Here is an 18,255-nt window from a genome sequence, read left to right as displayed (position 1 = left end):
AGTAGTCATTTTCCATCTCTGTTCCTCAGTTTCCTCCTCTGTAAAATGAAGAGAGAGAGAATATGCACCAAAGGCCTTAAAAATATCCAACTATTTGTCTTGGAAATTCCATTAATTTTACCTGAGGAAATCACCAGAAATATTTATGTAAGAAGGTGCATGTCACAGTGGTATTTACAAAATGGAGAACCTGAAGGACAACTGAAGGTCTATCATTAGAGTCAAATGAACTATAGTCCATTCATTGAATGGAACGTAATGCAACTATTAAAAAGGAGAATGAAGATGCATGTGCTCAGCTGAATGTTTATAATCTTGTTTTGATGGCCTCCAGCAAAAGGCCACTAGAAACACACCTGTAGTTGAACAAGCTTAGTTTATTGCTCATTGCAGCAAGGGAGAATGGGCACCACAGAGAACTGTGGGGTGTCTCAGTAAGATGTTAGAAAGGACCTACAGAATTTGGGCTTGTGATGAATTATTTGGAGAGGGCTTTGAGGACTATGGCTTTGTTCTGAATTGGATGCTGCCAGAAAATAAGGGAAATTCTAAGACTGAGCATCTTTTTTTTTTCTATTTTGAGACAGAGTTTTGCTCTTGCTGCCCAGGCTGGAGTGCAATGGCACGATCTTGGCTTACTGCTACCTCCACCTCCCGGGTTCAAGCGATTCTCCTGCCTCAGGCCTCCTGAGTAGCTGGAATTACAGGTGCTTGCCACCACACCCAGCGAATTTCCTGTATTTTTAGTAGAGACAGGGTTTCGTCATGTTGGCCCGTTTGGTCTCGAACTCCTGACCTCAGGTGATCCACCCGCCTCGGCCTCCCAAAGTGCAGGGATTATAGGCATGAGCCACCATGTCCAGCCGCATCTTAATAAATCTTACCTAGGAGGGAAGACTAGACTGAAGCTAAAGCTGTAATTGATAGAGGAGCAAGAGTTACTCATATTAGCCAAGATGAGAGATATTTTCTTTGGTTATTTTGTGGTTTGGAGAATGATTGTGTTTTGTCTGTGATCAGACATGACGACGAGTGGTCTTGTTTCCATTTAGGTCCATATCATGGTCACAGAGTGGCCTCGTCTGACGGTGGTTTTCTGTGAAATTGTTCCTGTTCAGCAGGAGAATGCCAAGGCCTGATTGTGAATGCCTGGCCAGCTCCCTGATATAAGAGGCTGCTGTTTTCTTTCTCAATTGTTAATTTTAAAAGCGTAATACAAAATTAAATATACAAAGTACAATATTAAGAGTATTATTTTGCAAGCTGCGGTGGCTCCCGCCTATAATCTCAGCACTTTGGGAGGCCAAGGTGGGATGATCTCTTGAGTTCAAGACAAGCTTGGGTAACGTACTGAGTCCCCATCTCTACAAAATTACAAAAAAAAAAAAATCTGATCATGGCGGTGCACACCTGCAGCCCTAACTTCTTGGGAGATTGAAGTGGGAGAAATGCTTGGGCCCAAGAGTTTGAGGCTCCAGTCAGCTATGATCATTCCAGTGGAAGCCAGCCAAGGCAATGGAGTAAGACCCTATTTCTATAAAAGACAAACAAAAAGAGCATTATTTTTAACTCTGTAAAAGTCATATAAAAAGAAATTCACCACAGTGTACACCATCATCAAATTCATGAAGTGGAAATAAACGTAATTTGTTCTACCTTTGTTTTTCTTCCTATTTTTCAGGATTTTTCTCTGTCTTTTTAAAATCAGACTTTGCTTCTGTAAGAAAAAGTAACCTGTAAAGGGTAGTTAGATATAACTCTAAATCCAGTAAGAACAAACTAACCAATAAATAGAAGGCATTAAACATGATTATCTCCCCTCCTTTTTAAAAATTTTAATTTTGAGATAATTGTGGATACTCAAGCAGCTGTAAGAAGTAATATGAGAAAATCCCATATACCCTTCACCCAGTTTCCCCCAGTGGTAACATCTTGCATAACTGTAGTACTTTATCACACTAGGGACCTGGCATTGATAATAATCCAGTCCCTTTTTACTTCAACATTCAAAGACTGTTGACAAGTGTTCCCTCACTCCTGATGGACAGTCCTTAGAACCAAGTGGACAAACTCATCTGCTGGCATTTCATAATTTGGTAGACAGACATCACCATCCCAGGATCTATGTTTGGGGTGAGCTCAGGAAGTTCTCAGTTGTAGCTTTCCTTTTGGTGAGAAATGCCCCATTTAGCTGCCACAAGTTTTTCATGCCAAAAAGGTTGGTTGGGTCTCATCCTTTTGATGGACTTTTACCAGAAATTGCAATAAATCATGTTGTGAGGACTCATTTGTAGGGCCAAGGCCACTGATGTTTGCATGTATTGTGGCTGATGAAAGCAGCAATGTAGAGTGAACTCCCTTCATAGCTACCAATACCTCCTGATGGCCAGGAGACTGGGTCATCTTTGTGATGGCCACAGAGACCCCTGCGGTCCTGGAGAGATGGATGCTCTGCAACACAAGTGGGAGATGCAGCGAGGGTGGTAAGGCTTGCACTTTTCCCAGACAAGTCTGTGCTAGGTCCAAAGGAATGAAGGGGACCCTTAAACGCCTACCATATGCCCTGTGTTTTATATATAGTAGCCCATGGCATAGGATTTTTGAATGGTATTTTCCTGTCCCTGTATGGGCTGAGGCTCCACAAAGAAAGCAAAAACAATACTTGGCACATACCCTTGCATTCCAGAGTGCTAATTCACTGATATAAGACTTTCAGAAAGGACAGTCCCAAAACAGTTTTGCAACCCTTAGCACACAGCCCACGTTATAGGTCTATCAAAGGGTGAAGTCCAGAGGCCAAGAGGAAGAGTTTTTTGGAGAAAGCTGTTGGGAAAAGAAAAAGATTTTGAAGAGGATATTGTGCTCTCTGGATGTGACAGATGTTTAGAGCTGCTATTTCCTGTTGTAAGACACTTTAGCAGGTTTCTCAGTCTTTCCTACTAGAAACTTCCAATTATAATTTCTATGAAGAATCAGAGCCTGGGCTGTGGGGCACTGGGCTAAGGAAAGAACAAGCAAGAATCGGGAAAGAATGATCAATGCTCTTCCCCCGTAAGACTGACAGCAGGTGGGAGATGCTTTGGATTGGCTGTCAGATCAGAATTTTGGATGATATTGGATAAATATTTTAGTGCCTGAAAGTCAGTCTTAATGACCACATTGAGATTCTTCTTGTAAGTAGAAGTGCTTGGAGAGCCACAGCATCTTTCCAAGTTGTCACCAAGAGGTGAGGGGACATAGGGCAAAAGGTTGTGGAAGGCGATGGGTAGGAAGACACTAAAATTTCAGGAGAGAGGAAGGTGGGAGTCAGACAAGGCTGGCACTTCCATGCCCCTGAGCATGAGCACCTCCTTCCATTTTGCACTGTAGACTCCTCATTTGCCTTACCTTAATCAGTCCTGCATTCAGCCACAAAGACACCAAAGAACAAAGGATGGTTGCCAGGATAACAGCACTGAGGCAGAATATATTTGAAAGCAGAGGTAGGGCAGATATAAAGTTGTTTCTATCTGTACCATTGAGTTCAGGCACAAAAAATAAATAGTGAGATAGCAAGCTAGCATGGGGTTTTAGCTTCTTTTCCTGACCCTGACCCTGAAGATGATATAGAAGTAAGAAAGAGGGAAGAATCTGATAAAATAATGCAAAGACAGTGAGAAATGCTCACAAAGACTGAGGGTGGTAGGAGCTTGCTTCATATGTGGATTTGCGTGTATGTATTTGGGAGTCAGGAGTGGAAAGGAGCAGCCAGAGAGGCCAGGATGCTGTAGATGAGAATTAACTAAAGAAAAGCTTCGTAAGTTTTATGTTCCTTTTTCTCCCAGCCCTATTATCTGATGTAGATAATTTTTTACTTCATAACCATTTTGTAGCAGAATAAAAACAGCATCCGCTGGCATGGTGGGGAAGTGTGAAGGCTGTGATCAGGGCTGACTGGAGTGGGGCCCAGATGACAACAGGTATGGAAGGACCTGCCTACCCTGACTCCTCCTCCTCTCCCAGGTGTGTCCATCCATCCTGAGAGCAGCTCATTACAAACAGGACAGGGGAAAACACTGCTGGCAATAGAGGGACTTTCACAGGCACAAAGTGGCTTGGGGAGGTCCAGTACATGGAACTCAGCGCCTCTGAGTTGATGCCAGAGGACCAGGCAGGCCCCACCCACTCCCTGAAACATCAGGAGGGGACCAATCCTGACTTAGGCCAAAGTTGTTCCCTAGGTACAAATTCTCAGCTGTGGTAGCTCTTGCACACCAGGGAATATGAGCTTATATACAGGAAAAGTGGAAGGTACCTGAGGAGGACAAACCAACCAACCAAGAGATCTCAGGCAGCAAAACTTACAGAGAGGAAGTGCATCTAATGGACTTGGCAGAACACAATTTTAAAAGAATCATCCTATGCTTCCTTTCATGATCATAAGCATCATAGCAAGGAAATTGAGGATGTTGGTGGCACGAAGCAGGAATGAGCAGTTATTACAAGGACTGGGTGAGAAAAATAGAATAGTTGACATGAAGAATTCCACAGATGAGTTGAAGGGCAGAATGAATAAAGGCAAAGAATAAATGACTTAAGTAAAAGATCAAGTAGAGAAATTCTCCCAGAAATCCTTTCCAGAAGACACAAGAAAAGGATGAAGATATGAAAAAATATATGACACACTGAAAGATAAACAGGAGAGAACAACTGTCAGCATCTCTGTGATAGGAGCCCTGGAAAGACTAAAAACGAACTGGAGGGATAAACAGGAAAGATTGAGAATTTTCCTAATTTAAAGGACTCTCCGCCTCATCTCACACCATCCCCCTGCTTCCTGCACTCCAATCATGCTGGCTTACTGTGAGTTCCTCTAAGAAGCCTTGATCCTTCCTAGGGGGTTAACACCTGCCCTTCCCTCACCTGGAACAGCTCTCCCTTCCCACCTTCCTGCTTCTTCACCTGCTCAGCTCCCATGCATTCTTCAGATCTCAGGTGGAACATCATTCCTTGGAGGCACATCTTCCTAACAGCCCCATCCACCCTCAGATAGGTCAGGTTCCCTTGTTAAAAGCTCCCATAGCCCCAGTATAGCTAGTATAATTGTGTATAAAGACATAATTGAATTCTTTCCTTCTTGACAGCTGTCCAAAGGTAAACTGTGAGCTCTGCAGGCAAGGTCCTTGTCTACATTTTTACCACTTTGTCTGTTTTGTGTCTAGCCCAGTGTTCAATAAGTATTTGTTGAATAAATGTTGCTATTACATTGTATATCAGAAGAACATAGAACTTTTAGTTAAAGACCATGAAAACAGGTTTGCAGAACTAACATGTTTGAGCATGAAGTGGGAGCAAGGTACTTCCAATAGCAACTAAAGATTGGGGGCCCAGAGCTTGTAGGAGGGCTGGAGAGAACCTGGTGGGTAGCTAAGCTCACCAGGGGGTGAGATAGAAGAACATCTGGGAGGAAATGTGAAATGGAAGGGAGAAAGTAAGAGAGAGAAGAGAGTCTAACATGGAATTGGTCCCCTGGAGAAAGCCCTTATCAAAAGAGAGACACAATGCCTTCTGAGGAGTTCTGGTGCAAATATGACCAGAGTTTGAGCCATGGGAGTTATATGTAATCTCTGTTTAAGTCTTGAGCATTTGCTTTTCTGAGACTTTTTCTCCTTCCTGCTCTCTGGGAGTGGGATTGTTGTGAAGATAAAATGAGAGTCCCTTGGTGAAAGCACCGGGTACAGGGTAGATATTCAGGGAATATTATTTTTCTTCCAGCCCCTCTTGGTTCAGCCTTCTTTGGGCAACCACAGAAGTGGCTGGACATTTAGCCTGACTCTTTCAAGGACAAAATCATCTTGGCAGGTGATTGTACATGGGTTGGAGCTTCCTGACAGCTGTGTTTCCAAGTATTGCTGTTACTCCTATCAAATTCCATTATGGTAATTAGCATTTAACATGAAGTTCCTAAACCCTTCTGTCTCTGATACATGAGGATGCTAAGGTATCTTGCAACTTAAAATCTCTGGTTTCTATATACTCAGTCAGACTGACTGCCTGTATGGTTGATTCTATATCCAACCACAGCCTCCCAAATTAGTGTCTTAATGTTTCAAATCTGTGCTGCCCAATACAGTAGCCAGTACCCATATGTGGCTAGTTAAATTAATTAAAATTAATAAAATTAAACCTTGAGTTCCTTGGTCTCACTAGCCACATTTCAAGTGCTCAATTAGCCATGTGGTAGCTACCGTCTATCATCTTGGACAACACAGATATAGAACATTTCTGTCATTGCAGGGAATTCTATTGATCAGTGCTGCTCTAAATAATTGAATGTCATTTGCTAACTTAAGCACTAAGATAACGGGAGCTCTGTTGCTGAGAGTCAATCATTTTTGAATGGTGAACATAATCTCTGTTCTAGAATTCTCTTCCTGCTGACTTCTTCCCTTACCACTTTCAATAAGGGCTGAGCTTCAGATACAATGGACCCTGGAATGTTCTCCCTTTTGCCAAGCATTATGTAGTTAACATTGATTAGAAAGAACATTTTGGACTGAAATTTACATGCATACAGTCATACACACACACAATCATGCCACTGAGGATTTGGTGATGGGGCATATGTCTTTAAACCTCTTGTGGCAAATCAAACATACTCTTTTTTTTCCTCTGAAATTGTATCTGCGGCCAAGAAGAACTTTATTTCAGAGGTAGTGTTTGGTAAAACAAGGCACTGATTCTTTGGAACTCCACAACATCTGAGGCAAGGCGTTAAGGTACTAAAAAGTATCAATATTTGCACTGTTGGCAAATGTACATTGCTCCTTCACCAAATACCCAAATGGAGAAAAAAATAAAAGCTTTCTCTGTTTTGGGTCGTTAGAGCAAAGCTCTAGGAGGGGATTTATAACTACACAGTTACAAATTATGAATGTGCATTTGTTCAAGAACGACACCCTGTTGATTTGCTATTGAGTTTTTTTATTGCTGGCTTTTTGCATTGCTCTATAGGAGACCGGCTTCAGATTTGGCTGCTGCTCAGAGTGAGGAGTCGCCAGGGACGCTGTTCCTATTCAGAAATGCACAGGGTGTATCAAAGACAGAGACTGCAAACTTGTATATTAAAACCCATACATTACCCACACAATGAAAACCCTCATCCCACTTGACACAGGCAGCTTGGAGCTGAGTGTGAGCCAAGACACTTACCATGTAGGCAGTGGAAGGGAAGCTCAGAGCTGCCTACGTACCTAGAGAGGTGCTTTCTGACCCTGCTCTGAAGGGCCCTAGGGCTTTCCTTAAAGGCCATTAGATGAAGGCAGTGGTTGAGGGGGGGCAGTAAGGTGAGTACAGACTTGGGGCTACCTCCCCTATTCCAATTTTGCACCTCTGCTTTTATGTGTTCTACACATTAGACTTCTAAGTATGATTTCCTTTGAACAAAGAATCCCCTGAACATTTGACAATAGAAAGAAGATGCTTTCCTATGGGATAGAAGAGCCTGGGGTAGAGCAGCATTGGCCATGGTGCTGGTTTCTTTCAGAGTAGAAGTTTTAGGCAATGAATATTGACCAGTATGCCCAAGTACTTTGTCTACTTAATGGGCTCATTTAAATTAATGTGTGGATTTTATTTTTATTCCAGCTACTGTCTGTTGGACAAAATGTAGAGCCACGTGACCATGCATTGCAAGGAGATGGGGAGAGAATCATGTGGCTGGGGAGAGCATGGAAGGATTATGTCAAGGAAAGATCTTTGTGTCCTGGAACTTGTCAAAACATTGCACCAAGAAATTATAATAGCATTGACCAGGGTAATGAGAGTTGTACTCAATTGCTCAGTGTTGAAGGACAACGTAGACTGCTGCAAAACTGTGGAAAAATTCCTTTTTTGAATTTCCTGAAACAGTGAAGGAAACAGGTGTCGACTTGCTCAGGTTCATAGCAGCCCCTTTCGCCTCACGGGACAGGCCACTGCCTGTCTCTTGGGCCCAGCTAGGGGCAGATTTTCCTGGAAGTTAATGAAGCTTAAGTTTCAGGACTTAAGGAGTCCTCACTTGCGTGGTCCTTCTCGAGTACTAGGGATGGCTGGGAGCCATAGAGTGTCCAGAGAGGAGAGAAAGCCAGGCTACCTTCAGGAAGCATCCTTGTCAAAACATTTCTGGTAGGTTGTTAAAGAAATATTGGGAGGGATCTCAACGATCAAGATTACAGAACCTGGATGTAACACTGGGCCCAACCCCTACCTCTATCCTACCTTCTATTTTTCCATCTTCAGATACTTCTTTTAAACTGCCTGGCTGTCTCTCAGCCTGCCTTTGCCTGCATCACTGCTGCAGTTTGGCAGTCCCATGCTGGTAACTGAGGGTCTGGTTGGTATTTACATCCTGGTTCCGGAATGTGGGAAGAGGCAACCTTGGCTCTACTTACTTTGGAGGGTGTTTCAGACACTTACCCCCGAGGTGATCCCAGGACCTATGACGAGCACAGGAACAGCTCTGGGTGCCTGCAGCAGCCAGGGCTGCAGAGGCTCATGCATGATAATAATTCACCCATGGCCAGCTGCCAGGTCTGTGCCATGAGTTCCCACCTTCTGGCTCCCAGTTCCTATGGGGAGGTGGTTGTTACACAGGGATTCCCCCTCTTCATTTCACAGTGCTTGCCTGCAACAGGGACATATGAATGGGGGCCCCATGTGCCCAGCCCCCAGCACTCTGGTGCTGATCCTCATATCCCCAAAGAGAAACCATCGGCAGCCTGAAGACTCTGACCTCCTTTCCCTTTGGATGTAGTTGAGCCGTTACCCCCACACTCCAGGAAGACAGTGATGGGAGCCTTCCTAGTTTTTCACTTAGCTGGGAGTCACAAAATTAATTTTTATGTCCTGAGAGGGCCAGGTTTTGTATTCACCGTGGTGGTTTCCATTCCTGTCTTCAGACCTGTGAGTAGCAGAGAGGAGCCAAGTGTTCTCAATGTGCTCTCCATGCATCCTGAGGTTCTCTGTCTCTCCCATTAATCTCCTGGTGGGCCCATTTTCCAAGCCTTCCTCCCAGTCTTAACCCTGGGCTATCTATCCCTCTGCCTGTTGCCAGAGGTTCCAGAAAAAGATGCAGCTTGTGGAGCTAGGTGCTGGGTGGGGAAGGAATCCTTTGGTCCCACCATGCCCATGACCCTGCAGTCTACCTGGTGCTCTGGGACCAAGCTCCCACACAGTGAGAGTATGCTTTCAGTCCAGGACTGCATTAATATTCTAGAGGAGCCAAGTCCTGGAACCTCAGGGAGCCACAAAGGTAAGAAGACTATGCTACCTGCTATTTCACCTACTCTCATATCCTTGTATTAAATCATCATTTTTGAAAGCAATTTGGTTGTGACATTTCTTCTCTTTGCTTCTCCATTTGCTCTGTCCACTGTAGATACCAGCCAGTTTTGAAGACTCTGACGTCCATTTCAGGTCCTAGATCACTGGCCCAAGGCAGATATCACCTTCTCTCCTTCTGGATTAAGGGATATAAAATGTAGAAATACATTCCTAAAGACCCCTAGATCCTTTAAGGGCCTGTCTGTGTAGCAGAGAAGTATTCCTTACTGTGAATAAAAGCAGAGCCTGAGGCATATCTAGCTCCAGAACTGGTATAGCTAATGCATTGAGAACCTGATTAATTTTTGGTCTTTTTGTTACTAATATTTATTTATTTTCTCTTTTGTTTTTCTACCTTGTCCTCTAGCCTGATCGGTTAACTTCCTAGCTTCCAACTTAGGGCACTGTTCTCTGGATTCTAATCAATACTTCTTCCTACTTTCTGGATTCTCTGTCCACTGATGAGATGCAATCTGTGCCTACCTTCCCTTCTCCCCCACCCACCCCACCCCAAGGGCAAACATTCACATACTCTGGCTTGGCTCCCAAGGCTAAAGGCAGGCAACTTTTGCTTTGCATGGTAATTTGGGACTGTTAAATAGGACAGTTTAAGCTGAAACTGTGCAAAGTGATCTTAATAATCCGTTGGAAAAATTACTATTGTTCTGTGACCTTAAAAAGTTTTGTGAAAATATTAAACATTCATCAACTTTTTAAATAAATGTATAAAGAAATTCAAAATAGTAAAAATTATATTTAGTACATTGTAACTTGTAATTTAAGATTTTAGAGGTATTGAGAATTAAAGTGTTTTATTTCTTTGCAAAAACTAATCAAGAGTAACCTGAACATCATTGACTTTATTCTTGCCATATAACTTACAATACAGAGCAAGTACCTTTCCTGTGTCTTGGCAAATTGTCAGGTTTCCAAGTTTGGATCAGCTTCCAACATTTTATCCTTTGCACTTTCAGCATCATGAAATATCTTCAAGAGTTCTTTTATGTGAAATTTTGGTTGGTGTCGCTTCTTCTGGACATTCATTTTTTTCAGTCTCATTGATCTTGGTAGGTTGGTCTTCATTAAGTTCCTCTGGCTCTGCAGCGAGGGTCTCTCCTATGGTGGCAATGTCAACATGCCCACAGGTGGCCATGTCTTCTATAATTCCATTACCTTCTACTTCAGTTTCACTTTCAGCATTATCACTTCTTGTTTCTTTCCTGGGCTTTCCTTTTTGTGGCCAATCCCTTGTTTTAATTATTTATAAAATGCCATATGGATTTAACACTAGGAGACAAGAAAGTAATATAACTACTTGCTTTGCTGTCTGTGCAGGAGCTACATAACAGATGCATAGTGACCACTCACCCTCAGACTTTGGAAGAAGTGACATGTGGTTAATGATCATGGTTCACATCCATTATTGCACAATAATTTATGGACGGAAGAGCTATCAGTAAAATTCATATTTTATGTAATTACAGTTAATATACTATCAGTATGTCAGTATTAGATACTATAGTATCTGAAATGTGAACCATATGATTGTGGGTCTAGTGTTATTTAACTAAATCGTGGTAATAGCTGACCCTCCCTCTGTCTGCATATTTGAGCATATTAGAACTGTGCAATGTGAGAACTCAGTATTCTCTACCTGGAGAACTCATAGTGGGTAGGATCTGGCCCTGCAGGTAATAACTTGGGCAACTGAATGAAACTAAGGCTGTGGAAGGTGATGACTAGGAAGATACTAAAATTTTAGGAGAGAGGAAGATGTGAGTCAGACAAGGCTAGCTCTTACATGCCCCTGAACGTGAGCACCTCCTTCCACTTTGCACCATAGGTACCTCCTTGCCTCACCTTAATCAGCCCTGGATCCAGCCACAAAGACACCAAAGAACAAAGGATGGTTGCCAGGGTAACAGCACTGAGGCAGGCAGTTTGTCCTTAGCTGTCCAGCAAAACCATCAAACGATCAGGGATCTTTGTAACAGGAGGTCCCAGCAAAACTCACGGCAAATACAAATTCTTCTAAGACCTATGCACAAGTAGGCATGGGCTCACAAAGTCCTTAATGCCACACTACCACCAGACTCTCTTAGAAATCCTATGGAACAGTAGGGATGATTTAGGTACTGATGAGTCTCAGACCTGTTTACCTCAGTTTGTTAAGGTATTTAGTGCACAAGGAGACACTTATTCTCAGAACTCTAAGATGCACAGGACTTTGGGCTGTAGCCAATGGGATGGAATAAAACCCTGTAGGCCCAAGCTCAAGAAGAATGAAAGTTGTATCTACTAGTTCAAGGCTGCCCAGCGTAAGTTGTCAGCATCTGGGCTATAATGTCAACACATGGAGAAGACTGACTCAAAATACAGAGAGGGTTATTCTATGATCAGAAAAGAAATTGGACAAAGATGCCTTTACAGGCTGGGTGCCATGGCTCACACCTCTAATCCCAGCACTTTGGGAGGCCAAGGCAGGCAGATCTCTTGAGGTCAGGAGTTTGAGACCAGCGTGGTCAACATGGTGAAACCCCATCTCTACTAAAAATACAAAATTAGCCAAGCATGGCACTGGGCACCTGTAATCCCAGCTACTTAGGAGGCTGAGGCAGGAGAATCGCTTGAACCTGGGAGGCAGAGGTTGCAGTGAGCTGAGAGTGTGCTACTGCACTCTGCTCTGGGTGAAAGAGCAAGACTTTTTCTCAAAAAAAAGAAGGGCTTTACATATAGTTAGTGAGGAACCTAATTGCTATTGCAATAATAATAATAATGCATATTGTTAATAAATAGTTACACAAATGACTATAATTGTTGAAATATTTTTACATGATCAAACCCAAAATTAGTTTTTCTTTGTCATTAGGTTAGTTCTCAAATATCAGTGATGATTGGCATTTTTTCCCACATGCTACATAACCAACTGGGTGAGAACACGTGGTGATAATCCAGCATCTTATAAAGCAGATGCCTTAGATGCCAAAGGACAGCACCCCCTGACCCATATGTCTTATAGTGAAACTCCCCAACTTCAGCATCTGTGAGGTCCTCATCTTGGCTAGTGATATGGTTTGGCTGTGCCCCCACCCAAATCTCATCTTGAATTCCAACGTGTTGTGGGAGGGACCTGGTGGGAGGTAATTGAATCATGGGGGCAGGTCTTTCCCATGCTGTTCTCATGATCATGAACAAGTCTCATGAGGTCTGATAGTTTTATAAAGAGGAGTTTCCCTGCAGAAACTCTCTTTGCCTGCCACCATCCATGTAAGACATGGCTTATTCCTCTTTGCCTTCTGCCATGATTGCGAGGCCTCCCCAGCCATGTGGAACTGCAAGTCCATTAAACTTATTTTTCTTCCCAGTCTTGAGTATGTCTTTATCAGTAGCATGAAAACAGACTAATACAGTAAATTGGTACCAGTAGAGTGGGGCTCTGCTGAAAAGATACCCAAAAGCGTGGAAGCGACTTTGGAACTAGGTAACAGGCAGGGGTTGGAACAGTTTGGAGGGCTCAGAGGAAGACAGGAAAATGTGGGAAAGTTTGGAACTTCCTAGAGACTTTTGAATGGCTCTGAACAAAATGCTGATAATTATGTGGACAATGAAATCCAGTCTGAGGTGGTCTGAAATGGAGATGAGGAAATAGTTGAGAACTGGAGGAAAGGTGACTCTTTTTATGTTTTAGCAAAGAGACTGGTGGGATTTTACCCCTGCCCTGGAGATTTGTGAAATCTTGAACTTGAGAGAGATGATTTACAGTATCTGGCAGAAGAAATTTCTAAGCAGCAAAGCATTCAAGGGGTGACTTGGGTGCTGTTAAAACCATTCAGTTTTAAAAACAAAACAGCATAAAAGTATGGAAAATTTGCAGCCTGACAATAGAAAATCCCATTTTCTGAGGAGAAATTCAAGCCGACTGCAGAAATTTGCACAAGTAATGAGGAATCAAATGTTAATCACCAAAACAATGGGGAAAATGTCTCCAGGGCATGTCAGAGACCTTTGCAGCACCCCTCATCTCAAAGGTCTGGAGACGTAGGAAGAAAAAATGGTTTTGTGGGCAAGGCCCAGGGTCCCTCTGCTGTGTGCAGTCTAGGGACTTGGTGCTCTGCATCCCAGCCTCTCCAGCCATGACTAAAAAGGGCCAAGGTACAGCTCAGGCTGTGGCTTCAGAGGGTGCAAGCCCCAGCCTTGGCAGCTTCCACATGGTGTTGAGCCTACAAGTGCACAGAAGTCAAGAATTGGGGTTTGGGAACCTCCACCTAGATTTCAGAGGATACATGGAAATGCCTGGATACCCAGGCAGAAGTTTGCGGCAGGGGTGGAGTCCTCATGGAGAACCCCTGCTAGGGTGGTGCACTAGGGAAATGTGGGGTTGGAGCTCCCACACAGAGTCCTTACTGGGGCACCACCTAGTAGAGTTGTGGGAAGAGGGTCACTGTCCTTCAGACCCCAGAATGGTAGATCCACTGACAGCTTGCACCATCCACCTGGAAAAGCCACAGACACTCAATGCCAGCCTGTAAAAGCAGCCATGGGGGACTATACCCTGCAAAGTCACAGGGCAGAGCTTCCCAAGGCTGTGGGAACCCACCTCTTGCATCAACGTGACCTGAATGTGAGACATGGAGTCAAAGGAGATTATTTTGGAGCTTTAAGATTTGACTGCTCTGCTGGATTTGGGACTTGCACGGGCCCTGTAGCACCTTTGTTTTGGCCAATTTTTCCCATTCGGAGTGGCTGTATTTACCCAATACCTGTACCCCCATTGTATCCAGGAAGTAACTAGCTTGCTTTTGAGTTTAAAGGCTCATAGAAGGGACTTGTCTTGTCTCAGATGAGACTTTGGACTGTGGACTTTTGAGTTAATGCAGAAATGAGCTAAGACTTTGGTGGACTGTTGAAGAGACATGATTGGTTTTGAAATGTGAGGACATGAGATTTGGGAGGGGTCTGGGTGGAATGATATGGTTTGGCTGTGTCCCCACCCAAATCTCATCTCAAATTCCCACATCTTGTGGGAAGGACTTGGTGGGAGGTAATTGAATCATGAGGACAGGTCTTTCCTGTGCTGTTCTCATGATAGCAAATAAGTCTCACAAGATCTGATGGTTTTAAAAAGAGGAGTTCCCCTGCACAAATTCTCTCTCTTTGCCTGCTGCCATCCATGTAAAATGCGACTTGTTCCCCCTTCCACAATGATTGTGAGGCCTCCCCAGCCATGTGGAACTGTAAGTCCATTAAACCTCTTTTTTCTCCCCAGTCTTGGGTATGTCTTCATTAGCAGCATGAAAAGGGACTAACACAGTTGGCCATGGCATTCTGAAGCCATGACACCAGAGCCCTCAGGTGGGCAAGCAGCTGACCCCTGCTCTCTCTGCCTCTACTGATTCCTGAGAGTAGGAGGATTTGATGGACAGGAAACTGTTTTTAGGGAGATGGGCTGCATATTGGGAGGACCCCTCGTGCCACAGAGGAGACAAGGGGTCTAGGAAGCAGACCACCTTCCTGTGGCTGACATTTGTGTTCAACTCCATAGTGACTATCTAGTCTATTATAGGAGTAAGTAACCTTGTGTTCCTGGAATTAGGCAAATGGTAGGGTAACCTTAGGCTGTTAGGCCTGGCTTCTTACAAAGTCTTTTTATTCATTCATTCATTCATTCACTCACCCACTCACTGTAGATTTTTTTAATCATCTATATCATGGTAAACACTATGCCAGGTACAAAGAACAAGTGGTAGAAATCCAGTTGAAATCCCTGTGTTTATGGCCCTTATACAACAGTGAGGAGACAAACATTAACCAGTTATACAAATGGATGCTCACAGGAAGAGGTAAGAACTATGGAGAAAAAGAATAGGGTGACTTGTGATCAGGTTTCTCCTGATCTGATTAAGAAGGCAAGGAAGAGTTTCTCCTCGAGAAAGTGGCACTTTGCTGAGGTTTAGAGGATGAGCAGATCTTCACAGGGTGGTGAGGGGCAAAGGGTAGGGGATGGGTAGGAGAGAAGGGAGAGGAGGGTCCCCAGCCATGACAGAAGCCAATGTCACTGGAATCCAAAGGAGAGTGGGGGGAAACAGGGTCCAGGCTTGAGATCTCTACCTTTATTCTAAGCAAGGAGAAGATCTTAAGGAGGGCTCCCACCTGCTCAGATTTGTTTGAAAAGGGTAACTTGAATTGCAATGTAGAGAATGGATAATATGGAGGAAGGAGCGGGACGGGTGGGAGAAAAAAATAACCTTATCACCTCCTTAAAACGTAGGGTTGAGAATAAGGATTAAATTTTGAGTACTGGAAAGTTGAACATATTTATTAATATACTTATTCAAAAACTGAGGGAGAGGGTGGAGAAAACCGTCAGAAAGCACTTGTATAATTTGCTCTTTTCTGGATCATGGAATGATCTCCTTCTTTAATCTCCTGTGTATTTTGGACCCTATTTTCAGAATAGTTCCACACTATATAAAGAGCACTGGGCTAAGAGTTCAGAGACCTGAGTTTCTTCCTGGCTTCCTCTCCATCTCAGCTCCCCTGGGTACTTAGTTTTTTCATGATTGAATTTGAGGATCAAATGAGATGAAATGGGAAAAAGACTGAGCAAATGCAAGGGCTCAGAGCACAGTCTTCCTTTTCTGAAAGGCATTATTTAAGTCGTGCCTTTAAATAAAATACATATGATTTGATTGATGGATATTAAAGTATATATTGTTCTTCTGAAACCCTAACACGTAATTATAAGAACACAAGGATCTGTATTATACTCTTTATTCCACGCTCAAAATACATATTTGACATCAGATTAAAGAGCCACATTTTCCAGGATAAGCAAAATTGTCTTCTATTTTCTGTTTTTCCTTCTCAGGAAGTCTTCTGCAGTTTCCTTGGAGGAGTCTCATCTTGCTGGAAGGAACTGCTACTGACGGTAAGGATACACCTATCCTTTTCTTCTTCAGGAAAGTAAGCTGATAGCTTGGAGTGTCCAAGGCAGAGCTGATTTCAAATAACACATTGTTTTCCCCATAAATACATTTACTTGTAGAGAGTCTTCGGCCCTGATTTTTGGGTCAAGAATGAAGGCCATTATAATGTTCTGAAACTCTGCAGACATTATATATTATAGCAAGTTCAAAGGCAATTGCATGTCCAGGAAAACTGGCAGAGCATATTCTCAGTTCATCCATCTCCTGCGCATTCACTCCCTGCCTTGGGGAGATTTTTGAGTAACACTTTCACACTTACAAATTATAAGTGGCAAGGGAGCCTCATTTACACAGGATGACAGAGATTCTACAAAATCCATCATGTAACCAGCCTCTTATTCTTAGCTAGCAAAAATAATTGCTTTACTAACTTATTTTCACAACCACATGGGATCTCAGTCTATCCTTGTTTTAAGATAACAACCTGGACAGCACAGGGAAAATTCACTTAATTGCATTTAAAAGGAAACACTGCTTGAGTCCTTTATGGTTCTTCCCCAATCCTTCCGCACCAGCCTCTGCCTTTCCAAGTGATAATTAGGCATTAGAAGTTGGCTGTGTGATCTCAGCCAACTGCTTTTAAAGGGTGTCAGGATTTAAAGAAAGCCTTTGTGTGAAGCTTTTGAAAGAGCGCTAAGTCTTGCACATCTAAGGCCTCCTCATACCAGCCTGAGTTCCTGGTAGATGCCTTCAGAATGAACAAATGGCCAACTGCTTTGCTAAAGAAGCCTTTTTTAGTTTGAGCCTTCTTTCTGAATGGGCTACCCTGTAACGCTTCTAATTTCTTTTCTTTTATTTCTTTTTCCTTGAAATAGAGTCTCACTCTTTCGCCCAGGCTGGAATTCAGTGACACAATCATAGCTCACTGCAGCCTCAACCTCCTGGGATCATGAAATCCTCCGACTTCAGCCTCCTGAGTAGCTGAGACCACAGTGCACGCCACCATGCCCAGGTTATTTTTAATTTTTTTGTAGAGATAGGGTCTCACTCTTTTGCCCAGGCTGGAATTCAGTGACACAATCATAGCTCACTGCAGCCTCAACCTCCTGGGATCATGAAATCCTTCGACTTCAGCCTCCTGAGTAGCTGAGACCACAGTGCATGCTACCATGCCCAGCTTATTTTTAATTTTTTTGTAGAGATAGGGTCTCCCTGTGTTGCCCAGGCTGATCTGGAACTCCTGGGTTCAAGTGATCCTCCCCTTGGACTTTCCAAAGTGTTGGAATTACAGGCATGAGCCACTGCACCTGGATCCCTTAATTTCTTAACGTAACTATTATTCATTTGGAGGGAAGTTGTTCATAATGCTCTGAGAAGTATTTTAATTGGAATATAATGCTAATCATGAAACTTCTACTTTACCTGGCTAGAAAAAGTCCTCAGGGGACAAAGGAAGTGAGGGAGGTTTGGCTTCCACCCAAGTCACCCAGTGATATCCAGGGTTGGTTATGGTTGACTGGCTTTGCCTCTCACCATTCTGTATATGCTCTTTTAAGATTGGGACTCTATTACAAAGTCTGGTCTTTCAGTTAAGGCCATATAATCAATGGGATCCCCCTACTTGAAGTCTTTCAGATGCTGTGAGTTGAGTCTCATAATTGCTGCCCATTCAATACTCGGGCAATGGGGATTTGGCAATAGAAAAAACACTGTGCAAACTGTGGAGGTGTCTTTAAATTATCCTATGTTACAGTTGGATAGGGCATTTTAACTTACGGAGCTCTTTGCCATCCATTATCTTATTTAATTCTCAAATTATGAACAAGGCAAAGTAAGAATTATTATCCTCACTTTCAAGATAAAGAACCAGACTCAGTTCCAGGGGCTTGCTTGGCATCACATAGTTGAAGCTAGACCCAAGGCTTTTATTTCCACAACAGCTGGTCCACTTTCCACCTTAACCCAGGGAGTCAGTAATGCTGAAGAT

General features: G+C 43.2%; 1 protein-coding gene across 1 annotated transcript in view; it reads left to right on the top strand.

The window, feature by feature from the left end:
* Nucleotides 1-18,255, top strand: part of NEUROD6 (neuronal differentiation 6) — a 779,410-nt gene that overhangs the window by 390,673 nt on the left and 370,482 nt on the right. The window lies entirely within an intron of this gene.

The sequence above is a fragment of the Macaca thibetana genome, chromosome 3 (genome assembly GCF_024542745.1).
Source record: "Macaca thibetana thibetana isolate TM-01 chromosome 3, ASM2454274v1, whole genome shotgun sequence".
NCBI lineage: Eukaryota > Metazoa > Chordata > Mammalia > Primates > Cercopithecidae > Macaca > Macaca thibetana.
Note: the sequence above shows the minus strand (reverse complement) of the source record. Positions and strands in the feature narration are given on the sequence as shown.